At 36.3% G+C, this 15,074-nt stretch overlaps 1 pseudogene; it reads right to left on the minus strand.

The window, feature by feature from the left end:
- Window positions 1-7,806: 7,806 nt before the first annotated feature.
- LOC123807737 lies at window positions 7,807-8,316 on the minus strand (annotated as a pseudogene).
- Between the last annotated feature and the right edge of the window lie 6,758 nt (window positions 8,317-15,074).

A 15,074-nucleotide genomic window follows, 5' to 3' on the forward strand; every position in this document is an offset into this window, starting at 1 on the left:
AATTTTAAGATAAGGACTAAATAATGTCAGTAAGAGGTCCCTTACTTTACTGAACATAAAGTTTGATAGATTTCTAGGTTTAAGTGTATTTAGGCCAAGGTTAGAGATGCAAATGAATGGGATGGAATAGAAATGGAAGAATTGTCTTTGCTCCCCCCAAAACTCAACCCCTGAATTGGATCCAGATCCTATTTCTTCTTGTTCTTGCTTTTATCTCCTCTCATCTGCATGGTTAACTTTTTCTTTCTCCAGAGTTAGTTCATTAATGTACAAAAACATGGAATTAACCCTCATTTAAAAGGGAGGGAGGGAGGGAAAGGAAGGAAGGAAGGAAGGAAGGAAGGAAGGAAGGAAGGAAGGAAGGAAGGAAGGAAGGAAGGAAGGAGTCCCTGATTCAGCATTTCTCCAGGCAGTTCTACAAACACCGATTTCTGTTTTTACTGTTTCTAACTCTTCACCACCATTCTCCTTACCCCTTACTCTCTTCAATTGGGATCTCTACTCCTCTACTGCAATAGTTCTTGTCTTTGTTGCCAATGGCCTCCAGCTCACCAGACCGAATGGTTCATTTACAGTCCTGATCTTACTCACCCCTCAGCAACTTAGAGCAGTTGCTTCCTTCCTTCCTTCCTTCCTTCTCAAAACACTTTTCTCTTTTGATCTCAGGGCATCATACCTTGTCCTCCCTCACTGATCCTTCTAGTGCATTCTTCTCCTCTCCCACCCCACCTCTGATTATCTGATTTATACTCCCTCTCCAAGGGATTCTCTAGGCCCTGATTTCCATCTGAACTCTCATGATCCTCCCAAACTTGTATTGCCTGTTCTTTAGCCTGAGGTCCAGACTTGTAGATCCTAGAGTATATATCACCACTTGAATGGAAAGTAAGAATTTTAGCCTTAACATATTCAAAACAAAACCCTTGTTGCTCCTTATTGGAACTTTCTACATCCCCAGCTTTTGCCACCTCTGTTCTTCAGACCACCTCCAAATTCTATGCTTACCTATATGTCCAATAAATCACCAAGTCCTATAAGTTTTAACTTAGGTACATAGCTTGAATCTGATCCCTTTTCACCATCTTTGTAGGGCCCACTTCACTCTCTTTTTAGATGACTCCAAGTTCTCGCTAACTGGTCTTCCTAGTCCTATTTCTGGCTCACTGTCAGTATTCTGGAAACAAAGCTACAAAGGTGCTCATTTAAGTGATATAAATCAAACCACATTCCCTTGCTAGAAAAATCCTAAGTCATGATCTGCAAAGAATCCTGTCTAAATCTCTGAACTGTGTACTTATTTAGACTCAGCTACTTTGGCCTTTTTGGTCTTTCCCCCAAGTACCAAAGTTATCCCTGCACTGGGGTCTTTGCATTTGCTTGGAACTCTACCCCAGACTTTCACAAGTTTGTTTCGTCATTACATTGGGACTACCTTTCATTATCCATCTTCCTTTTGCTTCTTTCATGTGCCTGCTCAAATATCATTCTTCACAGAGGCAGGCCTACTCTCTCTAATCTCCACTGTCACTCTTCTGCTTTACTTTGCATTGTTTCTCTTCTTCCTGCTTATCACAGTGAGTTCATTGTCTTTGCCTATTACTTGAACGAAAGCTTCCAGACATCTTCTCCATCTCATACAGTGCTACATCCCTTGTGTTTAAAACAGTGCCTAGAACATAGTATTTACTCAGTAAAGATTGATTGCATAAGTAAAGGAGAAAATGAATGGAAATTCAGAATCTAATAAGCACTGCTTTAACAATTCACCTGCATGATATCCAAAAGCTGGAGCAAAGCTAGATGCTATCCCAAAATTTAAGACTGTGATTTTCTTATTTGTTTGGTGAGTAGGGACTCTAGCTCATTTGAAATAACTAACTTTTCTTTCAATAGCTTAAGTTTGTTTCATAAAATTTGGTTCCACCCGATAGTGACAGGATTGAAATGCAAAGTCATGCATTCTTAGCATCAATTTATATCTGTGGGGAAAGTTATTTTTTCCCCTAAAATGACTATATATCATGCTGGGCCTCCTCCTGGCAAGAGTCTGAGATCATTGTATGTTAAATGTGATGCTCCTTGGTCAGTATCAGAGCTCTGCAGCTTGTGGGCTGGATATGTTTGCATGTGTGCTTTTGTTTGCATTTATTTTGAAAAACTTAGAGGTTGGATTGAAAGCAAAACTTTATCTCAAATAACAGAGAAAAAATTGAACCATTACTGTTATCCATACTCCTTGGTCATTTCCACAATTAGAACTTATTATAGGGACTTCTGTTTAAAAAAAACACAAAGTGAACACACATAATTAACAATTTCCATAACCTCCCCAAATTCCAACAGAATATCAGAAAGGTCATTTTAGTACAAAGGTATAAAAACAACACAAAACCCAAAAATCAGGACATGAGACAATATCAGAAGAGTAATGAATTCAGAGCATTTTTATAAGTTGGAAAGTATAAGCAAAATGGTAGCTAGTTAGGAGAGGAGCAGAACCTGGGATGTAAACATTCTGGAAGGGATATCAAGAAGTGAGCCAGTGGAAGCAGTAGGTGTGGTAGCAGACAGGGGACAGGCCTGGGAACAAGAGGAGGAATGGTTGAAAGTCTGTGTAGAGAACAGTACACCTTGCTGGTTGTTGCTTTCCATTCATCACCAGGTGACTGATTCCCCATACGTCTGCAGAAGACAAAGCCAAGAGGGAGATGAGAGGGTGGAAACTTGACAGATGAAGACAAATATTTTATGACAAAAATATTAATAAATTAGGGTATATTATAACCTAATGTAATTTTTTCCAAAATATAACTTATTTTAAATCAAGGAATTAGATGTTTACTCTAATGTTATGCACATAATCTGTGTTGTGTGTTTTGTGCTTGGTGTTTCCTATGTGTTGTGTGTGTGTGGGGTATGTGTTGTGTGTGTAATGTTTTGTGTTTTTGTATGGGTGGTATATATTGTGGTGGATTTGTATGTGTGGGTGTGGAGGGTATATTTGTATGGTGTGGTATTTTTATGCATAGTTTGTCTGTGTGTCATGTGTGATATGTGTATTGTGTGTGATGTATGTTTTGTATATGTGGCATGTGTTTGTGTACAGCATGTGTTTTTTTGTGTGTGTTGTGGTTTGTGTGCATGTTTTATCTGTGCATAGTGGTATGTGTTTGTGTGTGTGGTCTGTTTTGTCTGAGTGTTTGTGTATATTGCATGTGGTATGTATGTTGTATGTGGGGTATGTTTTATATATGTTGTGTTTATGGGGTATGTAAATTTATATGTGTGTATTGTATATGTTGTGTTGTGGTGTGTGTGGATTGCGAATGATGTTCATGTGTTGTATATATTGTATGTGTGTTGTGTTTGGTGTATATTTTGGATTTGAAATGTGTGTTTTGTATATTGCATGTGCATTGCATATGGTGTATATGTTGAATATGGGATGTGTGTATTGTGTATGTTGTATGTATGAGGGGTGTGGGAGGCATCTAATTTTGCCACCCACATCTCTCACAGCTCTTGTACAAGAGCATGCTTTTTATTTGTCAGTCTTCTAATTTTTCATAAACACACTATCCATACTTTCATTTCCTTAATATTTATCTTAATTGAAATACATTTTTCATTTTTCTTTCTCAGAGTTACCTGTCATTTAATCAAGCTGAAGCCTACTCTCTTCTTGAAGTCCTCTTTGACCTTATCAGTCCTTTGTCTTCCACACCATTAACCTGTACTTCTCTGGCACTTAGTGTATGTCACCTTGACATGTTGTTTTACTCCAGGTAAATGTATCCTCTGTCCAACTAGAACTTGTGTCCTACTTTAAAATTTTTGTTTTATTTTATCCCATTTCTATGTAAAAATGTGTGGCATTTATTTTACCTGATTTTGTAACAAGTTGGCTATACAAAGAGAGCAGGGGGCAATTACCTGTTTTTTTGGTAGGCAGTAACTGACCTCAAATCATAGGTATTGCAGTTTTACATTTATCCTACCTTTTATGGTCTCAAAGTTTACTCCTGAATATTTATGTGCTGATTTAAGATTTAACTTAATGAAGTTCATATGCTTTTTTAGCAAACAGAAATCCTCAACACATGAGTGTTTTTTCTTTAGTAGTTTTATTATTAATTTTAGATTTAAATAAGAGTTGCATAGGCAGTACTTCTTAAAATATTTCTGTTTAGATACATACATAAACATATTTTTACCTAAAATGGAAACAAGATATATTGGTTTGCAGTCTTTCTTTGTCTAAATATATATGTGGATATCATTTGTGGCAGTATGTGCATACCTACATAATCATTCTTTTTTTAATAGTTTTTAAAATTTTTATAGTTTATTTTTACTGTATATTTTCCATTACCATTTAACCCCCTTCAATCCTCTTCCATCTACACCTAGCCCCCTCCCTCTTCTACAATCACTACACTGTTGTCCATGTCCATGAATCCTTTATCTTTTTTGCTTGATTCCTCCCCCTCAAACCCCATAGCTCCTGCTGCAGAGCTGTCAGCCTGCTCTCTATCATTGTCTCTATTTTGCTTGTTAGTTCAATTTGTTCATTAGGTTCCACATATGAGTGAAATCATATGGTAGTTGTCTTTCTCTAACTGGCTTATTTCAGGTCTATCCATTCTGTCACAAAAGGTAACATTTTCTTCTTTTTATGGCAGAGTAGTATTCCGTTGAGTAAATGTACTATAGGTGTTTTATACACTCACCTACTGATGGACACTTGGGCTACTTCCAAATGTTGGCTATTGTAAATAATGCCACAATGAATATAGGGGTGCTTATATTTTTTCAAATTAGTGTTTCTGGTTTCTTCAGATAAATTCCCATAAGTAGAATTGATGAGTCAAAAGGCAGACCCATTTTTAATTTTTTAAGGTCTCTCCAAACTGCTTCCACAGTTACTGCACCAATCTGTATTCCCACCAATGGTGCAAAAGGGTTCCCCTTTCTCCACATCCTCAACAGCACTTATTGCTTGTTGATTTATTGGTGATAGCCATTCTGACAGGTGTGAGGTGATATCTCATTATGGTTTTATTTTGCATCTCTCTAATGATTAGTGACATTGAGCATTTTTTCATGGCTATTGGCTATCTGTATGTCCTCTTTGGAAAAGTGTCTATTGCCCATTTTTTGCCCATTTTTAATTGGATTGTTTGTTTTTTTTTGGTGTTGAGTTTTATAAGTTCATTATAAATTTTGAATATTAACCCATTCTCAGGTACATCTGTGAAAATGTTCTGTCATTCAGTGTGTTGCTTTTCATTTTGTTGATGGTTTCCTTTGCTGTGTAAAACTTTTTAGTTTGATGTAGATTCACAGAACTAGAACAAATATTTCATAAAATATATAGGCAATCACAAAAGCCCCTGAAGAGCAACAGCAATCTTGATAAGGAAGAACAAAGTTGGAGGAATACTCTGATATCAAACTATACTATAAGGCCATAGTAATCAAAACAGCATGGTACTGGCATAAACAGAAACACATAGATCGATGGAACATAAGCAAGAGCCCAGAAATAAACCCATACCTTTATAGTCAATTAATATTTGACAGAGGAAGCAAGCACATACAATGGGCTCAAGGTAGTTTATTCAATAAAGATGTTGGGAAAATTGGACAGACGTGCAGAAAAATGAAACTAGACCACCTTCTAATGCCACACACAAGAATAAATTAAAAAATGGATTAAAGACTTAAATGTTAGACTTGAAACCATACAAATCTTACAAGAAAACATAGGAAATAAAATCTTGGACATTGCTCATAACAATATTTTTTCTGATGTATCTCCTCCAGCAAGGGAAACAAAAGAAAAAATAAACAAATGGGACTATATAATCATTCTTAATGGTTTCAAAGAAATTAAAACTATACCATAATTTATTTAATAAATCTCTTATTCAGGCTGTTTGTGAATTTATGCAGTTTATACTTTTTCTATTTAAAAATGTTGTGAAATTAAGTGTAGTTAAATGCTTATGTATTTTCCAGTTTATTTCCCTCGTGTAGATTTCTAGATGTGTAGAAAGGAAATGCGTTTTTAAAGACTTCTGATGAACATGGTGGAACTGGCCTGCAAAGATTTTATCTTTGCTTCTGCTGCACACAGTAGAGTTTATTTCATGTGATTCCTACACTGCATTGTGTATTATCTTTTGCATGTTTTCAAACTGACTGACAAAACATATTTTTCCTTTCTGTTGATTTGTATGCCTCTGATTACTAGTGAACAATTTTTTTAATGTTCAATAATTGAATATCAGATGTTAAATAAGTGAAATTCTTAAGCCTTGATGAGTGATAGGATGTTAAATGTGGGAAGCAGCATGTGATGACTGACCTTCAGTAGTTTGAGGTTCTGTTGGGATTTCAAGGAACAGTAATAGAAAATACATGGACAGACTTTGGGAGACATTTATAATGAAGGACCTCTTTTAGGTCTGGGTGTATTTGTGGTGCTCAGAGGACATGCAAATAGAGATTTTCAATGGGCAGTTTAGTACACAGGAGGTTGCAGGTCAGGAGTGAGTCTGGGACCAGAGATAGGAGATGAGAATCATTAGCACACAGATTTTAGCCAAGATCAAAATTTTGAAGGTGACCAGCAAGCCGTGGAGTGGAGGAGCGGAGATTTGAGGAGATGAACAGTGAAAGCAGAGTGGAAAAAGACAGGTGAGGGTGTTACTTAGCCTTCAAAACCTTCAAATGCCATACATTAGCTGGTAAACAGGAAGGTAAACAATCAGTCTTGAAGCATAAATGACACTTAAAGTGGCTTCTTTTTTGATTTCCTCTATTAAGTTTGGCTCACATATATCAATTTCAGTGCTGAAAAATGGTGACTCATTGCTTTAAAGCTTTACTTAATATTATATATTAACTTCCATTACTTTTATTAATCTGAGAAATAAGAAAAAGTCAAGACTTATTTTTCTATGTCATACATTCTTTCAGACCTTCACAAAACAGCTCATGTGACTCTTTCCCTCCTGCCCATATTTAAACAGGTGTTCCTTTATTCATTCTAAATGAACTACTGTTCATCTTTTCCAAACCTTTTTCCAGGTTACTTCTTAGTGTCTTGAGATTCCAATAAAGATGATTTGTGAGAAGGAGCTCTCATGCTAACCCTGTGCTTTGAACCTTACTTGCAGTAAGAGGAATCCTATAATTTCATGAGAAGTGTTGGGTCTCTTGTTCCATTGCCATCTTTCCTCTGAGTGTCTGCTTCTTTCTCTGTGTACTCTGCTCCTGTCCCTGTGACTCCATCTCCTGTTCCATTGCCCATTCTGGACAATATTACTGCCAGGAACCTCAGTAGACTTTGTATTTACTCTTTGACTCTCTCTGCTTTTCAGAGCTCCAAATAACTCCCCTATTTGTCAGTTTATAGCCCCTGATCCCCAACTTTTGACTTAGCCCATTTGGAGGTCTTCTGCTGAGCCTCTGTGGTACCCCAAAATCTGTTTAGATACTTAATTCCTAAGGATGCTTTCTTGCCTGCTGGTCATAGGGGCTTCTTGACATCCTCTTAGCAATGTACAAACTAGCCAACAGATTGCAATAAGTTCATTCATTCACTGTCATCTCATGTGCCGTCTCTCCTTCCAGCTCACCTGATCTGGTACACTTCTCCAATAATTTTTGAACCACATGTGAACTGCATTTGTTTGACTTGAAATCTCCCTAATTACTCTGTGACAATGGAACCTTACTCTGTTTTCAACTCCTTCCTCCCTTGCTAACATTCTCAATCTCCTTATCTTTTTCTCTCTATTATAATTTTTTGGTGTACAAACTATTTATTAACAAACAAGTTCTATAGATTTGTTTCTTCTTGGACATACCCGCATTGCAACCCCAGCAGCCTGCAGTCTTGGCGTGCTGACCTCGAACACAAAGACCCCAGAAGTGGCACAGCCCTCTGTGGGCTTGAATTTTCTTCAGCCACTCCAGGTCTTCATGAAGTTTTTTGTCCAGACCATTAGCCAGGACCTGGCTATATAGTCTATCCTTCACGTCCTTCTGTCTGTTCAAGAACTAGTGTGGAATCTTGTACTGGCATGGGTTCTGCATAATGATAATCAACCATTCTACCTCATCCTCTGTGAGCCCTCTTGCCTTCTTGGTGAGGTTGATGTCTGCGTTCCTCAACACCACAAGAGCATATCTTCACCTCACACCCTTAATTGCAGTGATGGCAAAGGCTGTTTTCCATTGCCCATCAATATTGGCATTGGGTACTCGCAAAATGTGCTGGAACTTCTCAGGAATCACTAGAGACATGGCTGAAGCTGGCATGTAGGCTTCCTGTGGAAGAGCTCTCTATTATAATTTATGACAAAACTCTGACTTCTACATAGTCATCTTCAAGCCTGGTTAACCCACAGACCCAACTTTCTAGCCCTTCTGTAACTTCACCTGTTGGAAGTTACAAGTTACCTGGGAAAATTTACACCAGGTAGAAGGGTTTCAGTGAAAATTTATGACCACAAAGCCATGTGTGAACACTCAGCATTCTCTTGTTGTTCTACATTCTCCTAAATATTTCCTGCTTTTCAATTCTTTTTGAAACTTTTATATCCCTTTCTCTCCACTTCCCTGTTAGCTGTCAACCCTGACTTCCAAGCAGCCAGATAGGAAAACCCTCATTTTTCCTTTACCAAAGCTATATGCCTATGTGCCCCTCCATTATGTTATGAGTGAGACACCACTGCTGTTTTTTTAAAGGCAAGCTCCTTCCCTTCTAATCTCTGCCATTCTCCTTCTCCTTCCTCCTTCAGGGTTTTATTTCTAAAGTTTTGTTTCTCTCTCTGTATCATCTATTTCTTCTCTACTGGCTCATTCTCATGGGCACTTCTGTTTTGTTTTATATCTTTAGAAGAATATTTCACTGACCTGTCATGCTTGTCTACCTTCAAGACCATTTTTCTACTCTGTTTCACAGCAAAACTTGAAAAAGTTGTCTACATTTATTATTGTAGCTTTCTCATTTACTATTTTTCTTTTTTTAAAGAAAAAATAGTAATTTTTTCTTTTTAGTAGTATCCCATGTGAGATATACTATAAAAGGTAGCATGCATTCGCAAGTATGTGAAACATATGTATTTGTTTTTATATACTAATTTATGTTATTTGTATAAATATAAGATATATTTAGAAATCTCTATGTCTAAAATATGACATCACTGGCACTTTACAACTCCCCTGTGTAATGTCCCTTAATCATATGCCTTTGTCTGCCCTCACAGAAGTAACCACTTTCCTGAATTTTGTGATAATTATCCCTTTCTCTATAGTTTCTCTTTTATGTATGTCTCCTCAAACTACACACTTTTTAGTTTGTCTGTTATGTAAATCATATTATTGTTTCTGAGACTAGTTTATGTTTTTTTGTTTCTTTTTTACTTAATATTATTAAATTTCTACTGTGTTCATGTCAATAGCTGAATCATGCTCAATGTATAGTATGGTATTATATGAATATATTCAGATTTTTTTACAGTTGAAGGATATTTATATTGTATCCAGGTTCCCCCTTTTATTGGCTAATACAAATAATGCTTCTATGAATATTATTGTATATAGCTCACATGCAAGAGATTCTCCAGGAATTGAGTTGGCAGGTAATAAGGTTGCACATTTTCAGACTAACTAGACATGGCCATTTTTTTTAAAGAAGGTAGTTAAACAAATGAACATTGCCCAAAGCACTTCATAAGAGTGTCCATCGTTCCATACCCTTGACAACCTTAGTAGCATCAGGCTTCTTAATCTTTTTTAGCTGTTGAATGTACAATGTTGGTGCATTGAAGTTCTAATTTGCATTCTTACATTGCTAATAAGGTTAATAATTTTTTAAGAATGCTTATTGACCATTTGAGTTTCCTCTTTTATAAAATTCCTGTTTACATCTTTTTGGTAGTTTTTTGTCTTAATGAGAATTCTTTATTTCCTATGGTACTCATTATACTATATCTATTATAAAACTTTTAGTTACTTTCTCTTGTATTTCTATCCTCTTTAAGACATTTTTTGATGAACAAATGTTCTTAATTTTAATATAGTCCAATTTATCAATTATATCTCTTATAATAAATGATCTTTGTGCTTTGTTTTATAAAATCCTTGCTTACCTTGAGGTCATAAACAACTTTCATACTTTTCTTAATGTTTCAAAATGTTGCCTGTTATAGCTAAGTTTAATTTATCAATCAAATGCAAATGAGGCAAGTGGTCTAGTTGAAATAAAAAGGATTGGAATTTTAGAAGTCCAGTTATATGCTTAAATTGTCAAAGTCTAAAATTAATCAACAATTTTATCCTAAATGTTGAAAGTATAAAAACTTAGAAGACTCATTCTTTTTTTAAAAGATTTTATTTATTTATTTTTAGAGAGAAGGGAAGGGAGGGAAAAAGAGAGGGAGAGAAACACCAATGTGTGGTTGCCTCTCACTTGCCCCGTACTGGGAGCTGGCCTGCAACCCAGGCATGTGCCCCATCTGGGAATGGAACCAAGGACGTTTTGGTTTGCAAGTCAATCCACTGAGCCACACCAGCCAGGACAACTTATTCATTTTTAAAACTTATAACTGCATCATACGGTTGTCCCACATTGCCAGTTTTCCTATTCACTTATCTACTGTGATTTTGCTCTTCATTTCTTCTTCCATCTCAGATCTTCCAACTTTCTACTGCCTTTAGGCTTTCCTATAGTGAGGGACTTCCATGTGCAAATTTTCCATCTCATAAAATGATTTTACTTTGCCCTCTTCTTAAAAGATACTTTTTTCACTGGTCTACAATTTTAGGGCAATGGTAAATTTTTGACACCATCATTTTTTCTGTCTACTGGCCTCCATTGTTGCTATTGAGAAATAATCTGAAACTCTGATTGCCACTCCATTAAAGGTAATCTGGCCCTGGCTGGTGTGGTTCAGTGGATGAGCACCAGCCTGCAAACTAAAGGGTTGTTGGTTCCATTCCCAGCTTGGGAACATGCCTGTGTTGCAGGCCAGCCCCCAGTATGGGGCACATGAGAGGCAACCATACATTGATGTTTCTCTCCCTCTCTTTCTCTCTCCCCCTCTCTCTAAAAATAAATAAATAAAATCTTTTTTTGTTATTGTTGTATTCTTCTGGTTCCTTTTTTTTAATTCAGTTTTTCTCTTTGTCATAGGTGTTCTTCAGTTTTTCTATACTGTGTACAGGTATGCATTTCTTTTTATTTATTGTGGTTGATATTTACTAAATACTTGAGTATACATACTGATGTCTTTGTGGAAAATTCTCAGTAAGTATATCTCCAAATATTGTTTTTCTTCACTCTTTCTCTTCTCATTACTTCTGAAACTCTAATTAAACATATATTAATGTTCTCAGTGTGCATTCCATTTTTCTTTAATTCTCTTTGATATTTTAAAAGAAATGAAAGGTAAATAGGCTTTAACTGAGCAAAGTCAGGAAAAGTTGTAAACGTATTTCAGAGGAAAGAGCATGCCGTTACTTGAGAAAAAGCTGAGAGAATGCTTTTGTGGTTGGTGCTCACAAAGAGGGTGGAGGTATGAGGTAAGGCAGAGATATAAGAAGGAGCAGGTTGCTTAGGGTCTTTAGCCAAAAAGCAGTGAGGACCATTACAGGATTTAGAGTGATGGTGACAAGACCAGATTTGTGTATTCAAAAACTCACTCAGCCTTTGCAATAGAGAATGGATTGGAAGAGGGCCAGGTGAAATGTCAGGAGACCTATTAAGAGGTTATTGTAGTATTCAGTCAAGATTTTAGTGTGTCCTAAGGTGGTGATAGTTGAGGTGGAGAGAAAGGAGTAGAATGAGATATTTGAGACAAGAATCAACAGAACTTTGTGTTTTAAAAGTTCTGGCTAGTATTAATACAATGAGGAGGAAACAGAAATAAAGGACATACTGTGATATAGAAAGAATGAGACAGGATTATTTTCAGACTGTACGCTTAAGGAATCTCAAAGCATCAAGTCAAAAACCATTAGAATTAGTAAAGTTGTTTAGTAACCCTAATTTTCCCTTTTCCATTTACTTTCTCACTTTCTAGGTGACTATTTCACCCCTTTTCACCTCTCCTCAAACCTACAACCTCTTTTCTGTCTTCCTCAGTGATTTTTCTTACTCACTTTCCACTTATGACTGTGCTTTCTATTTCAGCAAAAACTAAACACAATCAGAAGAGAATTTCTACATCTCTAACCATCATCCCTGCCCTCCTATTTATAGAAGTATTCCTTTATAATTTATCTTTTCTTATGTTCCTAGAGATGGATTATCCTCACTAAGGCCACACCCTCTACTTATTCACTGGCTTCCATCCCCTATGCTCTTGGCATCATCATTTTGTCTCCTCTATTAGATTATACCTCTCAACATAGAAATATAACTTTTTTTTTTTACTTAAAACACACTCTTTTGACCCCATATACCTATCAAGCTATAACTCCATGTCTTTGCTCCCATTTGCAGTAGTATTTCTTAAAAGAGTTGCGTATACCCACTGTTTCCAAGTTCTCCCTTCCCATTCTCTCTTGAATACACTCAATAGGTTTGTGTACCTACTTCACCACTGGACCTGCTTTCATTTAGGTCATAAGTGATATTCATGTTGCTAAATCCACGTGGCCAATGGCCAATGACTAAATAACACAGGGGTATAAATGTCTGCCCCTAGACTCAAGGTAGGATGAACTGTATGTACAGCTCCCAAATGTTATCAGACTGAAGCATGTTTCTGGGGAAACCACATTCTTGCTGGGATTTTCCTTCTTCTTCATCTGGCTTCCTGTGCTCCCCATCTCCTAAGATCACTCCCTAAGTAAACCTCTTGAACAAATATTTTCTCTCAGGCTCTGCCTCTGACAGCCCAATATAAGACAGTTCTCTGTGCTTCATCTCTGGATGTTCAGAGAAGAACTTTCCATATCTGTGTCAAATATTAAATGTTCCTAACTATTGTAATTAACTTTCACCAGGATGCCAGCCTATCATGTGTCAAAAATTTTTGGAGGTAGTGAAGTTCTGCTTAGGTTCTTCTCTTTCCCTGTCCTCATTTCCCTCAGCTGAGGATATCTTGCTGTTAAAATGGTAACTAGCCTGTAGCACAACTTCCAAAAATTAACACAAATCTGGTACATGGCAGTTGTTCAATAATTATTTTTAAATGAAGGACTTATTTTATTTAACCCTTGGATGAACTTTATCCATTTACCTCTATTGTCCTTGTTCTAGTTTGTATTTTTTGCCCACTAGGATCTGTAACCTTGAGTAGATGCTGACTTTTCCTTCCACATAAACAGGACATAAACTAAAAAGATACAACCATTTCTCTAAAATACAAGCTCCTCAAAAATGCAAAAGTGGTCTAGCACAGATATATTCATAGAACAATCTCTCAGCAAATATGAATTTATTTGTTAGTTGATAATATCAGAGAACATTGTGGTTAGGAGGGATCTTAATGGCATTTATTTTAGTAATTTCTTATTCTAATCTTTTCATCATTTGATGAAGCAACATACGTATGGACCCTACTCAGGCATGCAGTAAGGTAGTAAGGTTTGTTAAACTCATTTCCTCATTGCCTTGTCTATCTTGGGATGGTTCTGGTCAGTAAAAATTTCTTTCCTGTTCATGCATCATCATGACTTCTAATTTCTATTTACTGGTCTAATTCTACTGATAGGAGCAATAGTAAATACATCTAACTCCTTTTCCACAAGATAGCCATAAAGATATTTGAAAATAATTATCCTATTTTCTTTGAATTTCTTAATACAAAATTGTATGTCCTTATTGAAATTCAGGTCCTCTAATGTGTTCTGATTCCCATCTCCTGTGGTTTCTCCAGGACTTCTACTCTCTTCCTGTGTTCCATTGTCAATATCTCCAGTGCAGCTTTCCTATTAGAACTATACTTAATCTTGGATAGTATTTCTCAGCTCTCTCAGACTCAATGTTCTTGTAACAAATATTTTGCAGTACTCCCTTTTCTCTTCTAAAATGAAATTTATTGACATATAACTTACACCTAATAAAAATATTAATAAAATGCCTTGGCCATAATAAAATAGAGGAGTAAAAGAAATGCAATTTATAACATATTTTATATTTTGTAAAATATATTTTAAAATCAAATGCTTGGGCTATGTGGTAAATAGCTTTTTAAAAGGCTTCCTATTAAATTATACCTTTGTGTCTTCTTTTCTCCTTGAATGTGTGTGGACCCAGTGGCTTTCTTCTAATGAATAGAATACAGCAAAATAGTGAGAAATCACTTTTAAGATTACTTGATAAAAACTGACTTTCATCACCTCTCCTCCCCCATCTCTGCTTTCGCTCTCACTCTTGCTCTTCCTTATTCTGGTGAGGCAAGCTTCTATATAGAGATGCCTGTGTTAAAACAAACTATGCACAACCTCTGCCCCATTGCCAATGAAGAACTGAGGCCCTCACCTCAAAAGCCTGTGTGGAACTGAATCCTGGAACACCTACATAGGAGTGAGATTAGAAGTGGACCCATCCACACTTAAGCCTTGTCATGGATCTGTAGCTTCAGGTGATATCTTGGTTGCAGCCTTATCAGAGACCCAGCAACCCTGAGCCAGAGAAACCAGCTGAACTGTACTTAGATTCCTGACCCAGAGAAACTTTGAGATAATTAATGTAGTTTTAAGCCACTAAATTTTAGCATAATGAGCTACTCAACAGTGGAAACTAACAATCCACAATGAAGTTTTGAGATGCTTGCATGTGCTTCTGGGAATCATTTGGATTTAAGAGAAATAAGATCACAAATCATTCTGAAGAGAAAGGTCAGGAATAGGAAAGAGAAGAGATATGACTGGACACTGTTTGAAAATCAATGTTGGATTAGAAATTAGTTTTAGGAAAACCAGAGTTAATCTAATTTTTAAAACTCAGCCCCTCTATAGCGCAGTGATCATAACATGTATTCTATGTTAAACAAACAAAACCTTAACCAACAATAAATCTTTGATGTTTTACTTCTTGGATAAGCACT

This window comes from Phyllostomus hastatus, unplaced genomic scaffold (assembly GCF_019186645.2).
Source record: "Phyllostomus hastatus isolate PE091 unplaced genomic scaffold, TTU_PhHast_1.1 phas_scaffold_46, whole genome shotgun sequence".
Lineage (NCBI taxonomy): Eukaryota > Metazoa > Chordata > Mammalia > Chiroptera > Phyllostomidae > Phyllostomus > Phyllostomus hastatus.